This window comes from Euphorbia lathyris, chromosome 7 (assembly GCF_963576675.1).
Source record: "Euphorbia lathyris chromosome 7, ddEupLath1.1, whole genome shotgun sequence".
Lineage (NCBI taxonomy): Eukaryota > Viridiplantae > Streptophyta > Magnoliopsida > Malpighiales > Euphorbiaceae > Euphorbia > Euphorbia lathyris.
Window position 1 is genome coordinate 58,840,760 of NC_088916.1, and position 6,000 is coordinate 58,846,759.

Genomic DNA, 6,000 nt, shown 5'->3' on the forward strand with positions numbered 1-6,000 from the left:
ACTACTGTTTCACGTTTCATTATTATGTGGAGTTCAGTTAAACAAGTGCTTGAGGTTTTAAATGTTGATTCCACTGATCGTAAGATTAAAAACAGTGTGTGTGGTTTGCTTAGAAGAATGTATAGTTATGAAATTGCTTTCATTGCTCATATGATGAAAGGCATGCTCGGAATGACAAATATTTTATCAAAATATCTACCAATGAAGCATCAAAATATTGCTAATGTTTTACGAATGATCCAAATGACAAAAGACAATTTGAAAGACTATTTAATGAATGAGTGAAATCAGTTATGCAAAGAAGTCAGTGATTTTTGTGTAGCCAATGACATTGAAGTGTCAAATATGGATGATATTATGAATGATCAGACTAGAAAGTTACTTGATGGTGGACCAAGAACTTATTTTCGTCATTTTAACAAGGAGATTTTTGTGGAGGTACTATGTTTTTCTTGTTCTTTTTACATATAACTTATAGCTATTATTAAATATTTTGTTGACGTTTTATATTTACTCAATGCAAGGTTATTCCTCGACTTATTATTGAATTCGATAGTCGCTTTTCTGAATCGAATACAAAACTACTTGTGTGCATGTCCTGTCTTGATCCTACAAATTCATTTGAGAATTTTGATTTTCAACGAGTGCTTCGGCTTGCTGAGTTATATTCAGCAGATTTTTCCTATTGTGATCTATCTCAGCTCAAAGATGAACTTAAACTGTTCATTTATGAAATGAGATCGAATGAAATTTTTTCTAGTATGAATGATGTTGGAGTACTTGCAAAGAAGATGATTGAGCTAAAGTATCATTTTCTTTTTCCTTCACATACTGACTTATTGAGTTGATTTTGATCTTACCAGTTGCAACAGTTTCTGTTGAAAGATCTTTCTCTGCAATGAAACTTATTAAGACGGATTTGCGCAACAAGATGGGTGATGACTTTCTGGAAGATTGTATGATGTGTTATGATGAAAATTGGATTTTTGTTGGTATTGAGAATGAAGTGATTGTGCGCAATTTCCAAGCTATGACATCTCGAATGAATAAATTGCCACCTTCTCAGCATTACTTATCTTCTTCGAGTCGGTTGAAGGTCAAGAAACGTTAATTTTTTTTACTATAGGTGACGAGAACTATTTATTAGCAATTTATGAAGAATTGTTTTTTTGAATGTATTTTTTTTTTCTTACACACAATTTAGCCCCCCGACTATTGGGTCCTGGCTCCACCCCTGGGCTCGTTTAGAGAGAACCTTCAACCTCGAAAAACTACTTTTTTGGAAAAAGATATACTTTCATATAAATAGCCACGCACAAGCCTCTTTCACATACATACACACTTTCACTAGGGACACATGGGCAAGGACATAAGATACACATAATTAGGATTCACAAGACGTAAAATCAGGATACATAAACACATAACTAAGACACATCAAATATAGGACACATGGCTGCTGACATAACATTCTTCCTGATGGTCAGTAGATGAGTGATTACTGTTGGTTTGGATGATAGACAATTGTAAGAGGTTGAGCACCTAGATTTAAGAATTTCTGCATCTTTGAATAGGAGGATGATACTTTGAAGTTTTAACATCTTCTAGAGAATGAGATAATATCCTTGCTGCCTACTTGGTAGTTTATTTCTATTTGTGATTCCATGTTTGATGTGCTTCAATCATTCCTCTTACAAATGGTTCCATTCTCCCTCACATCTTACAGCCTATAGATTAATAAATGAAGCCCAGTTATATTATTTGTTAGGGGTAAGGTACAGAGTTATGGGAAAGTGTAGATATACCCATGGTTGTTAAAGGCGCACTAAGGCGCTAAGGGATCCTGGAGCCTAGTTAAGAGTAAACCAAAAATATATACTCTTTACTAGTTAAGAGTAAATCAAAAAAACACACTTGTAAACCAAAAAAACACACTTATGACCATACAAATAAAATAAAACTACATAAAAACATAATACTAAGTTATAAATGCCAAAAACAATAAACTATGTTCATACTCAGGGGCGGATGTAGGGGGGGGTCAAAGGGGGCATTTGCCCCTCCCCCCCCCCCCCCCCCCCCCCCATTAAAAAAAAAATTTAAGTCCAAAAATAAGTGTTAAAGTGCAAAAATACCTATAATGTGTTGGGTCAGGAGCAATTTTATCCCTAACGTCTAAAATGGTATAATTGTATCCTTGATGTTGGAAGCCAGGAGCAATTTTACCCCTAACATTGATAAATTGGGTCAATTTGAGAAATAATTCATCAAGCTGTCTTCTCGATCATGAATAATAGTGTCTGAAATTGATCTAATTTATCAACGTTAGAGGTAAAATTGGTGCAAAATTACAAAATTGATATGCAATGGGTGCAAAATAAAGAAAAAAAGTGATTGTATTTTATAATAGTATCTGAAATTGATCCAATTTATCAACGCTAGGGATAAAAATTCCTCTTGGCTACAAACATTAGGGGTAAAATTGCACCATTTTAGATGTTAGGGGTAAAATTGCACCTGACCCAAAATGTTAGGGATATTTGATGCGTAACAACCCGAGAATCCCAGAAATGGATGATTACGAGTCGGAAACATTATAATTTACGTTTTTTATCAAAAAAAATCATGAAAATAATGCATGAAAATTGAACGATTTTGCATTTTTCGTCACCAAAAATTGAACAATTTTGCATTTTTTGTCATAAAAAATTGAACAATTTTACATTTTTTGTTTAAAATTTTTTTACGTAGAATTTTGCCCACCGCTCCCTCAAATCCTGGATTCGCCACTGTTCATACTTCATAAAGACACTAACATATACTTAACGCCTTAACTTAAAGTACCTAACTATAACTAATGCTACTAAACTAATAACCATTCATTGTCAATAAAAAAAGAACATATAACAGAAACTAATCATCATCATCATCAAAATCATCCTCCAAATTAATATCATCTCCTCCACTATCATTTCATCTCCAATTTCTTCCTCTTCATGTTCATCCTCCTCCCCAATTTCTTCCTCTTCATAAGGAGTTCTTATATTAAGCACTGAGTCTTCCATGTCACTCGGAGGACTCCCCAATTCACATTTGGACACGTGTATTGTGACCCCACGTAATAATTAAAATAGTGGGACCTCTTATAATATACGTGGATCCATGTTACACGTGTCAAAATATGTATGGAATGTCCTCCATTTGACATGGAGAATCGGGTGCTTCTAATAATTTACCCTTCATAAGAGCATCTTCGATGTAAGTACTCTTCAAAGTTGCTAAAACTTAACACATCATCTCAAAATATATTATTTTCTTTTCTTTTTCATCTACACCACCTTTGGTAACTTTTTTTTTTCAATGCTCCAATACTAAGTACCTCTAAAAGTTGCCACTATGGCCCCACAAATCATTATTTTATATATAATTTATTTTAATAATAAATATTGTCATAAAATTCCACCAATAGTAGACAACTAAATCGTTTTTTTATATTAAAAAAGGAAAAAGTAAGGGTATCAAAGGAATACCAAAAATTGACAACATTACTATAACCATTTAAGCAACATTTATCACTTCAATGTAAGACACTCTTTCAAGTACCCTTCCAAGCACCTTGCATTGGAGATGCTCTAAGTAGCATAGATGACTTCGCTCTCACACGAGGACGAGGAGTTTTTGTTTTTTCCTTTCCCTTAGCCTTACCACGAGGTGGAAGCAATACTTTTGCTTCGAGATAAATATATTTCTTCCTCAACCCCACTAGCTCTAGCAACTACATCCCAAGTTAAATCATCATTCTCAAACACTAAAGCATCGTCTTCATAAGTTAAAGCATCATTCTCAAACACTAAAGCATCATCTTCATTTGTTTTTTCTCTCTCGGTTCTACCTATCAACCATTCATTACTTTCATCTATATCCTTCAAAGGGATCGCATCAATGCGATCTCGCATCTCATATTGACATCTCAACGTCCGATTATATTTCACAAATACCAAGTCATTCAAGCGTTTCTGGGCTAGCTTATTTCTCCTCTTGGTGTGAATCTACAAATATATATAAAAAAAATCATAAGTGTAAATATTAAATAAAACAATATATTATAAAAAATGAACTAAGATATAAATATTAAATTTAGTGAATGACTTACACTTTCAAATATTAAAGTTTCTCAACTGTGGTGCTGCAAGCAATCCACCATTGGGCTGAAAAAAAGGGAATGATTTTAAGATAGGTATTTTAAGTTAGGCAGGCTATTAGGCAAAAAAAAAAAAAAAAAAAAAAAAAATTCTAGCATGATAAAACAGTTTCATTTTAGTGTGGTGACTAAAAAATTAAAAGTGACCAAAGTGAAAAGCCTAGACATGTTTAATTTTCTATATATTTGTTGGTTTCCTAAATTAAGACCTCTAAATTTTCATCGTTTCGGTGTGTTGAATACCATAAAATTTAAGTAGATATATTTAATGTTTTATCAATCCAACATTAATTTCTTATAAATTATACCACTTTTTTCTTTTTTAAATTTTTAATAATTTTCATAAAATTTAATTTAATTTAAAAATTAATTTTTTTAGTTCCAAAAATTAAAAAATTAATTTTGGTAAAAAAAAGTCTTAAAAGGTTAAAAAGATAAAGAAAGTAATCAATAATAATATAGTCATCCTAGGAAAGAAAATCTAAATTATAGATAAATAAATGAGTCTCAAGAGGTTTGAGGACCTTTTACAATAAAATATGTTTCTTAACTAATTAAATAATTTTAATATTAAAATAATACTACAAACACGTTCTAATAGACTAAAATTAAGAGAAACCATTAAGTACCGAACAGATTTTATTCAAGGGTGAAGCCGATGACCGGGGGTGGAGCACCCCGAGCCCTGCCAGTGCTGTTAAAGAAGAAATGATATTGCGGACCCACATGAGTAGCAGTCTTAATTAATTATTGTGGCAGATTTGATGAGGGGATCCTTTATTTTATGGTAGAAAATAAAAGGATTTATAAAAAGGCGTTGGCATATCATTGTTAAGTACAGTATTAGAATCTCTAATGAGATATGGTCAGATAAGATGTCATGGCTAGCCAAGCTCACAAGGAGGGATAACTTTCATCCGTGACTAATACTAACCTCATAATAAGATTTTCTACTAAACTTATAATAAAGTCTCTCAACTTTTGTAATTTTAAAAATGGCTTAATACATTATTTGCTTTTTGAACATGTTCAAAAAGCTTGATTGGCCTTCTAAAATTTTAAAGTGTTCCAATAGCTTCTCAACTTGCATAAAATGTTCAGATAGTCTCCTGAATTTGTGCAAAATGTAATCAATTGATCATTCGGTTGGAAAAATAAATAAATGAGGAATATGTATTGCACGCATTATAAGAAAAGTAAAACTACCAAGATCGGGTTTGCAGTTCTCGTATTAGAGAAGACAAGTTTCATAATTCAACAAGTAATAATTTCATTTTTAATCTATTTTTTTAATTATGTAATAACATTTTAAGATGAGTGGAATACATCTTCCGTATTTAACTTACTTTTTTTACGATTGAGTGATCAATTGATTACATTTTACGCAAGTTCATGGGGCTAACTGAACACTTTATGCAAGTTAAGAAGGCTATCAGAATACTTTGAAAGTTCATAGGGTCAATCAAACTTTTTGGACAAATTCAAAGGGCAAATGATGTATTTAGCCTTTAAAAATTAAACCTCTAAATCATTTATTTTTCCAGATTAAATCCATGAACTTTAATGGTCATTTATATTAAGTTCGGTTCCGTTGAATAAACCATCAATGAAAAGCTAGATACATGTGAAAATTAAAGATTAGGGTTTAATCAATAAAAATAATCCTTTTTATATATTAATTTGAAAGTCAAATTTTAAATTATAGCATTGTTTAAACTAAAACACACAAAATCATTTTCATGAATCTTTAGATTCATTTCAATTTCTTTAGTTTTGGACTTATATATATTCAATTTCAT